The following is a 13,378-nucleotide window of genomic DNA, read 5'->3' on the forward strand; positions in this document are numbered from 1 at the left end:
TTCTGGCGCACGTGTGGGCTTTTTGGCCATCTTGGATTTTCTAAGCCCACAGCACCAAATATTGCAGCTTAATGACTCAAACGTGGGTCAATACACCTGACAATGCAGAAATCTTTGGAAGCATACTATGAGAGGCCAGGGGGATTTTGCATTGGTCTCATGTCTCTTCCAGAGTGTATGTGCCCTTTGGAATTCAAGCGGCCTGGCAAAGACTATTTTCATCGTAGCTGGTATCAATTTCTCGAGGACTGTTACCGGGTCCCCCTATTCGACCTTTCTCGGGAAGCCAAAAAACATACATTACACCTCCTACTATAATCTTGGAAAATTGCTGCAGCAAGAAGTCTAATTCGGACGCCTCCATGATTTGATTGCAGCCCTCCATATGTCAATTGAGTATCATGAAGGCGCAGTGATTTTGGAGAACTTTTGTGCTATAGCCATTATTCCTGAGAGACCGAGGGTAGCTCTTCTCTTGGCTCTTAGGGCTAGCTCTTATCATGGTTGAGCATCCCTGCCCAGTTGTCTTGCATGGGAGCCTCTTGCGGTTCTACATATTATTTAGTGGTCTTCCAAATATGAAGGTTCATCCCAGGGTTCTCCCAGTCTTTCCGTCTGTTCTGCAGTTCAGCTGCAGCTGTTATGTGATTAGTTATCTTTGTTACCACCTGAAGTTAAATACGACAGTTGCTTTGTTCACAAGACTGTGTTTGTTTTCCCAGCCCCCATCAGTTCACTTCCCCTGGACGCTGCACGTTCTCTCATTTTACTACTGTGAGAAGAGCAACCATTATTGCCTGCCACTGTGGCCCAGGGCCTCTTGATCTCCGGTGCCCGTCTTGTTCCGTTCATGTTTTTTGTGTGTTTTTTCCCTTCTTCTTTTAAGGCCTTTTCAGCATTTGGGCTATGTTCCATGCTCAGCTACAGGGGAGGTGATCCTCGCACTGGGAGTCCTGTTATACACCAAGCCCACCTGTGTATCGACACCTCCCTGATATATCCTCCTCACCTCACGTGTCATGTCTCCCACTGGCGCTGCACTTTGAGGGCCACTACTTCGTGTGTTCCTCTTTCATTCTGTCAGCACAATGTCCCGGTGGTTTTGCATCCACCTTTTCTACAAGTCCAAGCTCAATCTATGCCGCAAGACTCCATCCCTTATTTTTTGTTTGGTCGCTGATGGTCGTCAATCTGCCCCAGATCACAACAATAGGGGCATTCCTGCTGATGACGGCAACTAAAAATATCTTTACTGGGTCCTCATTTTTTGGAGAATAACTGTTGCAGTCTCATTCAGGTTTTATGGTTGGGGTGTGTCTGGAAGGAGAGAGGTTCAGTAAAGGGAGCTCCCCAGCTAAGCGGCCATTTTGCAGGCCGTTGGCCATGCTACCCCACCAGAGTTACATTTCTTTTAATAAAGCTTACAAACATAGCATGTTTCCTATTGAGAATAATGACTTTCATTTTTACTTTGTTTTGACTTTCTAATATTAATTACGTGATATTTCAGTGTAAATCACCATTCTGTCCATGCATCATTTAATCAATAGAAAGCATCACACTCAATTAAATAATATTCTGCACGGAGATGAAGCATTCAAGTAGGGATGCAAAGGCTGCCAAAGACATCAGTAGGGCATTTGCAATATCCTCAAGTGGTTCAAAATGAAAGTGAAAATATGGCTCCATGAAAAAAAGATCTAACTCATATGACCACATTAACCAAATAATCTTGCCATCCCTACCATGAATATTATAGGTGACCATAGCACACTTATACCCTCACACTATCACTTATGCCCTATGGCCATATTTAGTCATTACCTGATAAACGTGAATTTGCCTTCCATTCCCTAGGAATGTGTACCTGACTAGTTTACAGCCACTTTTTTAATTAATGGTTTCATTTGAATAACCTGCCAGCACCAACATTTCAGTGACCAATGGTGTGTTAGAAAAAGCATCACCCGCATTACGTAAGCAACCTCCAGCTCAGATCCTGGATACTGAATGCAAGTACGCAGTCTGCCTGGCCATCCCATGCTTCTATTAATGTAATGCCTCTTTATTTCACCCAGTGTCCTGTTTTCGTTTTTTACATGTTGTTTGAAGCGACACCACTATGTGATAGCACATGATAAAGCAGAACAAATATACAGAGACATACACAAATAAGAAGGCTCAACTGCCTCTTCTGGGTGCACAGCTCAGAGCAAATCGTCAGCATTCAGGAACAAAAGGTGTGCAGGAAGCCTGGCAGGGTCAGAATTGTTTGTGGGTTCCCCACAGTCCTCCGTGACATGACTGAATTTCTGGATTTGATCAACATCAGTCTGAAAATCATATCCCAACTTCTGCAGCTCCACCTGCCTCTCCCCCGATGATGGATTTATTCCCTTGAAACGTATGCACTGCTTGCACCTCTACCACATCTCTGAGGTCAGGTTTTGACCTCTTAGCCTTGTCCATCGTAAGTGTTATTATGGGCAGTTTGGTTGGTGCTGTGGCCTTTCTCTTACTCAGTGGTGTTGTTCAGTGGCATTGGCCTATCATGTAGCACTGTTAAACGCGATTGCATTAAAGAAAAGAAACAAACTGCATGTTTATGACCTAAACTCTCCCAAATGGCAGCAAACACTTCTGATTGCCACAGAGAAAGTAACTGAAAGGGATGTAATGGCAAGAACACAACAGACAGCACTGAACCCACAGTCTAAAATGCATCCGATGGCAATAACAATAGAAAAAGTAATATGTGAGTTTGAAAATACAAAGTACTGCATCTGAACTGGGGCAGTAAAAAAGACATTGCTCTTTGCTTCAGCTAGGTAGTATTCTTTGCCCTTTGGGGCTGGGATCTCCATCTCCTTCAGAGTTCTCTTCCATCTTATAATGGGGTTTTGATGTCCTAAAATTCCTCCTTTGATGAAAGGTAGCTGGTTGTGTTGCATTGCCTGCTGCTTGGGTGGTTTCCATTCAGAGATCGAAGCCATTGGTTTGGATATGTCTTGGAAAAAACTCATCAATAGCAGCTCTGCAATAATTATTATGTAATGTTATGTTATGTTATCAATTCTTATATAGTTCACCGTCGCCCGAAGGCATCATGGCGCTTAAGGAGAGAGAGGGTAGACACCTAGTAGAATTCAAATAAATGGGTTTTGACCCTCTTTCTGAACTCAAGATAGAGGTTTTTTTAATGGCCAGTGGAAGTTTATTCCACAAAGATGCCACGGCAATCGAGAAGGCACGACCGCCTACACGTTCACGATAGTATCTTGGCACCAGAAGCTTTTCTGCAGTGGCAGAGCGAAGATTGCAGGTGGGGTAATAGCGAGTAAATTTGGCTTGGAGATATTCGGCTCCCTTGCGCTGCATCATTGGGAATGAGTCACCAGGTGAGCAGAGCTATCCTCCCCCGTCTTGGAAGTGTACCTAAATGGATGATTCCGCCACTAGTTATTGACTGTATTTTTTGAGAACTTTTTGCAGCAGCTCTAAAATGATCGTTCTATAACAGAGCCTGCAACTTTATCACATTGTAATGCAAAGCTAACATGAACAAAAAAGAACTGTCAACAAAGTGGCAAAATCGGCCTCAGAATTAGCCTGGAAATCACAAGGTAAAATTTGCATGAAATAGTTCTGGGTTTATTATTCACTTTTCGCTCAGTGACATGCATGTCAGGGCCTTAAAGTCTAAAAGAACAATTATGCCATTGTCTCTTTCACCGGATTCAAGGGGTGTGTCTTCCATACAAAAAGTGCCATTACAGCTATGAGCAGTAGTTAAAAGAAGCCCAAGGGGCTCTTTAACCAGTCACTTTAGCAGGAACACTTTAGCAGAAGCTCGCAGTGACTCAGAGCATATGCATTGCACTCTTACTCTGGGCTTTCCAGCATAGCGACCAATAATAAATAGGCCTGACATTTTTTCGAAGGTTTGCCGGAGCTAACAGTCTACACTGAATGCCCTATTATTCGTAGCAGATACATAACTAAATATTCTGTAGGAGATTTTCTGGATAGGCTAATTTGGCGGAAAGCACTGCGAGTTAGCAGGCAACAGAAACTAATGAGTAAATCTATTACTGGAACACGCGGGCTTAACATAACAGCCGTGAACGCTAAATATTCAGGGTCGGTACGTAACGAATCATTACAGTGGGCTGTGCTATTAAAGTCAATGATCCTGAATTAACTTTATAAGCTGCCTTGTTATCCATTGCAATCGCTGATTTGGGGGATCGCGGGAGGGGTAGCTGTATTGACGCCAGCTATTAAGACATTTTTCTAGAGGACATTTTTACACATAGAACTTGCCTCGCTGCAGAAAAGGCGAAAGGAACGCATCCGACTATAACAGGTGATGGGAGTTTCCGACATGACATTCTATTAGACATTTCTGTATAACCCCAAGCATAGCAACTTGAGACTTACTTGCCAAAAAAATCTTAAAATCTTCAATTGCACGCAATTGCAGTTGGGTTGTGTGAGTTGCAGTGCGAAGCATTTATCTGGCCGTTACCGGTTGTGTTGAGTTATGTTGTCAATCATGCCCTCATATAGTGCCAATAACTGCACATGGGCTTCTCGGCGCTCGAGATAGAGAACAGAAGTAAGGGATTGTATTAATATGTTTTGTTGTTTCATGTTAGTTTCTTTAATGCTGCGCAAAACCCCCACCATGGAAGTATTAGAGTTTTTAAGCCTGTTCAAGAGTTGACGTATTGTGCCCTGGCCAGGTGCATCCAGACCTTAGAGAGCAGCAGAAGGAAAAGGAGTAGTGTAAAGATAAAGAGATGCAAGGAGAAGAGAGGCAAAACAACCACGCAAGCAAGACAAGCAGTGCGTCACAGGTTAAAATCCTAGTTCCGTGCTCTCAAATCACAAAATAAACGCCCAATTTCATTTTTTTTAGAGGGCACAAGTGCCACAGGCAAAATGTAGGAGAGATGAAGCCAGTGGGTGGGGGAACAATGTTTTGTGATAGCTTACATAGCCTTTATAATTTAGAAAAGATGGTTTTAGATATGATATGATATGATATGATATGTCACTTATAACGCGCCTGAACACTAGTGTTTCTAGGCACGACAAGACATGGAGGGGGAAACATAAGGAGGACAAAACAACGATCTTACTAGGTCTTATGTCAGTCAGATCGCGCAAGTGCAGGGAAGAGGGAGGGGAGCAGGGTCGGGGGTGGCAAGTGAGAAGTGCAGGTAACTCAAGGGCTGCCGGAGGGTGGCTCATAAGTGCAGAGAGATGGGACTGCAGGGTTGCAGACACAGACCCTTAAGTGCAGGGGGATCCCAGACGCAATGCGAGGGCAACTGGGCATGCAGGAGCCTGGGCCTGGGTTCAATGGGTGGCCAGGAGACCAGTGTGCGTAGCAGTCAGGGACATCAGCAGGGGAGAGGAAAAGAAAGCGGAAGCAAAAAGAAAGGTCTTGAATTGCTTCTGGCACCGGAGGTGGTTCTGCTCAAGTTTGGGAGAAGCAGTGAGGTTATTCCAGTAGGTGGCCCCAGCCGAGGAAAGATCGACCCACCACTCTCTGCTGGAGAAGCGTCTGACCCTCAGGGAGTTGGAAGTGGGTGAGCGGAGAGCTGGAGAAGGAAGATGTTTAGGAAGAGAAAGTTGGAGGTAGTGCGGTCTCACGCCACAGAAAGCCTTGTCTATAATGCAAAGGCTCTTGAACTTGATCCTTGCAGCCACAGAGAGCCAATGAAGAGATTTCAGGGCTGGAGAGATACGACCCCAGGGCTTGAGGCCAAGGACAAGTCTTGCAGTCCTGTTCTGGATGAGTTGCAGAGGGTGTAGAGTAGAGGCAGGCAGATTTAGAAAGAGGCTGTTACAGCAGTCAAGCCTACAGAGAACCAAAGCACTAGAGACAGTAAGCTTCTGTTGGAAGGAGAGGAAAGGAAGAATACCTCTGAGGAGGTGCAGTTGGTAGTTTGACTTCTTAGAAACATCAGAGATGTGATGAGAGAAGGAGAGAGTGGTGTTGAAGATGACCCAGAGGTTCTTAGCAACACAGGTGGGAGCAGGAAGAGGACCAAGGCAGGCTGCCCAGAGAGTGACAGGGAAGGAGGGTGCAGGTGTGCGGATGAGGAGAATCTGCATCTTACTGGCATTAAGGCAGAAATCATTGGTGGCACACCACTTCTGGATGGCAGACAGAGTCAGAGATGAGAGAGGGGGGCAAGGTGGCGGAGGGAAGCCTGAAAGCGAGCTGGGTGTCATCCCCCTAGCACTGAAAGTTGGAGCAGAGAGCAGCAATGCGGTGGGCAAGTGGTGCCAAGTATTGGTTGAACAGCCCGGCAAAGAGGTTAGACCTCTGTGAATGTCAATGTTAGGGACTGGTTAATTCCCTGAATATTGAAGAGTGTCACGCCTCGTATTACGTCATTGATCTGTTCTTCCGTGAAGCTTAGCGTCTGTTCCATGGTTGGTGAACGGGGAGCCATGGGATAAAATGTGTAGGTCTTCCTGTTTAAAGTTCCCTTGGCATTTGAGGTGAAGTTAAATGTACGAACCATAGGGTCCAGACCATTCTTGGGTAGAGCAAACTAGATACAGTGGTGCTATTGGATGATTACTTGGACTTGTTTGTCAGTGTAGTGTGCATTGAAGTTGCTTTCTAGTTGATTGTGGATCCCTATTACAACATCCACTGTATCTGGAGCATAGGTAACTAGAGGGGGGCCCCATTGTGGAAGGACTGAGGGCTAATAGTTCAAAGGTATGTAACGCAGGGTGTCCTGCCACTTATCAAGTCAACATACAGTCATTTGTGTTTGTAATGATTATCTGAATCAATTGCATAAATAAATCTGCCTTTCCAACCTTTCACAAGCTTGGTTCTAGGTTCATGGTGTTGCAAAATAACATCATCTACAACATGCATTTTCAAATCGACCTTCTTAAACTAGCCGAATTATTGTTATTCCTGTTTTCTATTGTATATATTAGTGCATTTTTCTGCTGCTTTGTCCATTCATAACAATTTTTCACGTGTTTTTGCATTCATATTTTTACATTCAAAACAAAAAAATAATAGTAAAACAATTGTGAGCAGTGCAATATGTGAACAAGAAAAACTTGTGAAAGTGCTGAGGACTACCCTTGACCGAAGCCTTTTGACGAGATTTTTGCTGTCCTCAGAGGAGCCCTGCTGTGTCCCTGGATGCCCCATAATCAAGGCCTCCATTGCAAGTAGATTAATCTTAATGCCAACAAAAGTGTGCAAATATGCTTGCCTTAATCTCCATCTCACCAAGTGGGTGGTGGGGGGTACTGGAGAGACCCATGGCACATTTTCTTAATTCCAACTCAAATTAATTCTACTACAGAAAATGACCCTATCAATTTAAATTGAATTGTGTTGTTAACAGTCTGCCTTAATGTTTTAAATTAAATTGTGGGGAGGAGGGCAGCTGTGTAGATCCTGAGCGCATTGAATTGAAGTGAAATCAGTTAATTCTCATATAGAAAATCACAGGATGTGTGTTGTTAGAGTTAGAAACTAACTAAGTTCATGCCCAGTGGGTTAGAGCCGGTATAGGCAATAAAGTACATGGGTGGCTCTACCTTTCTAAAACCCCTGTCTTCTGTGCCAAAGGGTGGTGTCCATAATCGCAAAATAAGTAACCCTAAAAAGTTGCTATTCAAGTGAATCTAGAGGGTGCAAAACATAATTTCCCATTTATTTACTTGCATCCCAAACCGATTTTCCCAAAGCCCTATATTTCATGCAAATAAAAAGCCCAAAACAATGTTCCCATTGAGTCAATTTCTTGACTTTGCCTGTCAAATAAAAATTAAAAAAAACGATGTTGCTACTACATTCCCACTCCCTGTACCTTGCCTTAAGATCAGAGGGGTCATATCTAATTGATGCCTGTAGGGTGGGGGTTGCTGGCAGAAAGGAGTAGTGTGCCAAACTAAGCAATCACTGTGTGTTTTTTATATTTCCTATTGGCAATTTGCAAGTAATCTGATGTAAATTGTGCCTGTCAAAATCAACATTTTTCCCGTGTCATTTCGAAACTGAAAATCCTTTAAACCTGTGTTAGTCAATTGGTGCAAGAAATTTGAATTGGTGATATTGTGTAGTGCCACAGCATTGGTGGTTGATATTTTAGTTGCTAGTAAATTTTGTCAAAACTTAAATAAATATATATTCTTACTATACACCAGCCTGGTTCCTAGCTCATTGGTTGTACAAAGGGTAATTGTTAGGGTGGTGTGGAATAAGTGGGAGACCTCACTAAAGTTGAATCTGTATAAGTGCTTTGGGGGCGCGCCACCATGGTGGGTGGGGGAGGAACTCCCTGAGTTGAGTGACCGCCTAATTAATCACAACAAGCTGTATATGTTGCTAACTGTAGAATTGTGTAGCCTTATATTATGAGGGAGGGGTTGTTAGCGTGGGATAATGAACCACCACAAGTTATGACCTGAGGCTTCCACATAATATAGTGCCACTGAGCGCTATATGCCAAAATAATTGGGAATGTTGCTCTACCACCAAAGGGTTGAGATAACCTATACATTGATTTTACAAAATTGCAGTAATGTGATCTGTTTAATTTATGTTTTGATACAATTGGTGAATTGTTGTATATTATATTTTACGTTCATTCAACTTCTTCTGACTATGTAGTATGTTAGGAATTCACCACTGGGCAAACTTTAGTTTGAAGAATTGTTCTAACCCTGTTTCTGCAGGGGCTGTTTAAAATGATAGGGTTGCACTCCTTTCTTTTGAAATATCGTTCAGCTACTAACAAGAGACACCAATCTTTCAGTTACTGTGTTCCCAGAGTGCAAAGTAGGTCAATAATGTGCTCAATGATTTGATATCGAAGGTTCCCCCATTCTCCTTAGTATGTTCAACCTGACACTGCTGTGTCATGATTTTTTGATATCAGTTTACCTTTCAGCAACAAACGTAAGCACACATGTTTCATGGGTTCTCATACATTGTTGTGAACAGCACCAAATCCCCCACACCTACATTCTAGTTGCAGTGGTTGATGCAGACGTAGGTTTACCATGTTTTACACCTTTTTAGTGTCATTGTGTCATCTTATATGGAACAATAATTACAAATAAACAAGGGATATTTAGCATATGTATGTTGCTACCAAATGTAATCTTGCATTGCAGTTGTATTCAATGCATAATTGTATGTATTATGTATTCTATGCATTTCTTTTTGTTATCTGTAAAGCGCCTTGGATTAAGACGCTATGTAAAACAATAAAAATACAATTACAAAATACAAATAATTCTCACTCCTCTTGCTCCATTGCACTTGTACTTGCTTATTAGAGAACTTGCACACATCTTCCCACTTCTCAGCCTATATCTTCCCGTGATATAGAAGCAAGTACTGCCAAATACATGGGAGGCCTATTTTTGAAGGGATGGGGTATTTACCTTTTTGTCTGTCTTCTAATATGGCCCTCCTTTCACACACCACACCATGGGAGCCAGCGGCAGCACCTCAATCAGTCTCCTGCCCTGGCTTCAATTCCTCCTCATTCTCCTGGATCTTCCTTCTGTCATTTATCCCCCTTGAGTCCACCTCCTTTTCCCTTTTTCCTCCTTTGCCCATTTGCCTACTACTTGTTCCCTGTGCCCACCTCCTCTTGCTCCACCTCATCTCTGTGTGCCATCTGCTGCCCTCACTTACATCATCAGGTTCCTCTTACTGCGCTCTTAATCCACCTCTTCCTGTTCCTCTTCCTTCTGCCACACGTGAGAAGGGATCGACTGAGCATTTGAGATAAAACTGAAGTTATATTTACATAATCATATGTTTAGAGATGAATACCAATACAGATATGGATTCCCCCATTAAGTAATAAAAGAACCATCTCCTCAGACTACAGAACTAGATAACCACTGTTTAGGAATGGTCATGTGATAATTTGACAAGGTTCCTTAATCTGATAGATTTCTAGACTTCAGCCAGATTGTCCTTGTCTAAATCTAACTGCTGAGTTTAGAAGCCTGAATGTGCACTGTAGCTTCAATCTAGAAATGGTAAGGAATGATATAACACTAAGAGGGCCTTGCATCTCAACTACAACCCAAGAGGAATAATTGTCAAAAAAGCATCAAGATGGATTATTCAAAATGGTGTAAGTGCCTGTCTAAATGACGTAATGGCCTATGTGGATTCCCTTATCGAACAGACAATCTCAGAGATGTAACTTCCTGCTTGCTTCTTGGCTTGAATTTACAGTCCTGGGGATGTATCACCAAACTGGCTTGTTGACTTCTTAGTCTAAAGAATGGAACACCAACTCTGCAACTTGATTTCTCACACCCAGAGAGAAAGCCCCTAGCTCACTTCTTGACTTTAACATTTGTTATGGCACCCTGCTCCATCCCTGACAGCCTAGGAATTTAGCTTCCTGATTGCTCCTTAGACAACTCTTACCAGCACGTTCTTCCCTGGCCCCTGCTTAGGGCATTACCTTAAACACACTACTACCAGCATGTTCATCCTCTCCTTTGCTTAGGATTTTTCAGGTTGTGATATTTCCACTCAACAGCTGGGCCTGTCCTTTCAGCCCTTAACAGGCTCCTAGTTATCGTTTTTCTCTGTGTGTCCTCCAGGATCTGGCCTATAGCACTCAGTAGCCTTCCTGCATTCTGACTTCTTCTATAGAGCTCAATGCGCTTGCAGCTTTTCTCACTCCTCTTATCCTGGCCTCAGCCAGTGTTTGAAATTAAGCAATCTTTAACTTGCAGCTATCTTTCCTTACAGTTCCTTCTCTGCACCTCTTGCCTTCAAGACTGAAGCCCTTACTGTGCCTTTTCTTGAGGTAAGCCACAGTCTTCTGCACAGTACTCCTGATGATTATTCCACTCACTCATTGAGGTTCCTTGTGTCTCTACCATCTTTCTGGGATTGCCTCCATCTTGTTCCTTGGTGACTGTTATTAGTGCTACAGGTTTACCCCCTTTTTGTTCTTAAGGTGGTAATAATGTGGTCTCTTTAGCTAATGAGCTTCTGTCATCTTTCCATGATGGCTGAGAGTTTAAAATCCCAGGCAGCAACTTTGGAGTCTGATAGAGGTTCTGGCATAGTTATTCCGCTCAACAGCTGCATGCCTGCACTGGACAGCGGGTCCCTCTTGGACCATAAGGCTATTTGGATTGGTTGAGTATTTTGGAAATGCATTTGAGGCCTGTGGTGACGGTCTGTGAGGGAGTCGTATGAGCAATGTAAACTTTGGTGAAACCACTCGCGGTACGGGTCCCTGGTTCCAGTCCCTGCTGAATAGGGGTTTGTCAAATATTATTTAATTAAATGTAATGCTCTCTAGTAGATTATATAAGATCAGAAAGACATTTTGCACTGAAATATCAACTAATTAATGTTAAACATAAAAGACAAAACAAGCAGAGAACATGCTATGTTGTAAGGTTTCCTGTAAATGAAAAAGGTGATGCAAATGAGCTTCTGTATCTATGCAGTCATGCTAAATGGGAAAATGGTGAATTGTGCAATTTGATTTTAAATATTCTACAAGGAAATTGTGCACAAAAGACGATTACAAGTAACTCAGGAAGTCTATTATATTTAATGATCTGAACAACATATTGTCTGTTTGCTATTACAAACTAAAAGTTGATTGAATTACACATCTGTCTGGTATATGGGACAACATATATATCATGTAGCTTTGACATCGGAGTGTGGAGGAGAGTGCGTTTGTTGTTTCTTGCTGCTACCTTGGTGATCGGGCAGTTTTTTCACTGTCTTCATTGCCAGCTGACTGGAGGAAGAAATACTTATCCCCATAGTCGCACACGCGGAGCACGTCGCGGAGTGTGGAGGAGTGCGTTTGTTGTGTTTGGTGTGTACAATGTGTTAGGTCTAGCCCACCCTCTCTGTGTCCTGAACTTTTGGATTGCATCCCAAGCATGCAGCTCCGGCTTCGGTGAGCCTTTCCTCCATTTTTTCTTTGAGCCAAACTGTATTTGCATTGTGCTGAGAACTATCCTTCTACAATTACATCACTGTTTGCCACTGCCACGCCTCTACTGATTCTCCCGTCTTCGGCTTTCCCCACATAGGGCCTCATTACGGCCATGGCGCTCCCGTAATGAAGGGAGCCGGTAAGGAACTGGCACCCTTCATTACGTTATGCCCTATTACGAGGTTCCCTTGCGGGACCAGGGAGCTAATAACGGGCCCGTCATTAGCTCCCTCCCCATTCCCATTGAGCCCTATGGGGGCTCAAATGGGAATGGGGATGGGTTTTTCCAATGACGACTTACCAGGTCCTCCATGGTTGGAATAGCCCGGTAAGTCCTCATTGGAGGAACCCGGTACTGAACCCGGTATGGAGGCAGCCATGCCCTTATTAAGGGCATGGCTGCCTCCATACTCGTAATGAGGCCCATAGTGTGCAATTATCACTGGTGGTGTGAAGCAGGGTGAAGTGGTTCTGCAGGAGCTTCCTCTCATCCAACGCCTTTTTCTGTTAATCCTTGCTAATCCCTGCTGTAATGGGGACTCATAGAGCAAGGCTGCTGCAGCTTTTTCGCGATCTGCCATATGATCTGCCATATGTTGCCGCTCAATCTACCTCTGAGGACTTACAGCCCGGCTCTGGGGTGGGATGTTTTAACCCACTAGGCTCTGCCCCGAGACATCCCTGTGTGCTGGTGGCACCAGAATCAGCAAAATGGCCGCAAAAGCCCTATGAGTGCTAAACCTATGAAAATTGGTGTATGGGCAGATGGCAACTATGGCCAGCGGCCCAATAGGCAAATCGAGATTAGACGATAGTTGTCCCAGGGTTCTGTGTTGGGCAACCCTTATCTTTTCAAGGGGATTTGCAATGATGAACGGGGCACGCCCTTCGGATTGTCTCCACAGTTTACGAGATGTGCACTCTCCAGTTCTAGTATCATCGACTATGCTTTTGTGACTATCAATGACCCAGTAGTTATTGAGATGGGTATTCAACCTCGTGAGAAGAGTGATCATTTTCCTTTTATTCTACTATTATATCTGGTGTCTCCTAACTAGGTTGTCTGTAAAACTGGGTCTATAAGTGTCAATAGAGCTGGGAGTAGTGTTAGCTGGAGTTCTACATGCATTGAAGCTGCATTGGTCACCTGGTCACCACACAGAGGTCTTTTTTTAACTTCTCTGCCTTCAATCAGGGGGTTGATGAGGCGGTGGGTCTGATGATAATTAAACAATTTGAGGGACTAGCAAGTGTTCCAATAGCCACTAAGGGGCACAATCTGAGAGCAGCTGGATCATATCTAGTCCATAGATACCCTTATGATAAGTCTATCCGCAATAAAAAAAAGTCTATCTGCAATAAAAAAAAGATCT

The sequence above is a fragment of the Ambystoma mexicanum genome, chromosome 14, assembly GCF_040938575.1.
Source record: "Ambystoma mexicanum isolate Mex_15411 chromosome 14, UKY_AmexF1_1, whole genome shotgun sequence".
In the NCBI taxonomy this organism is placed as follows: Eukaryota; Metazoa; Chordata; class Amphibia; order Caudata; family Ambystomatidae; genus Ambystoma; species Ambystoma mexicanum.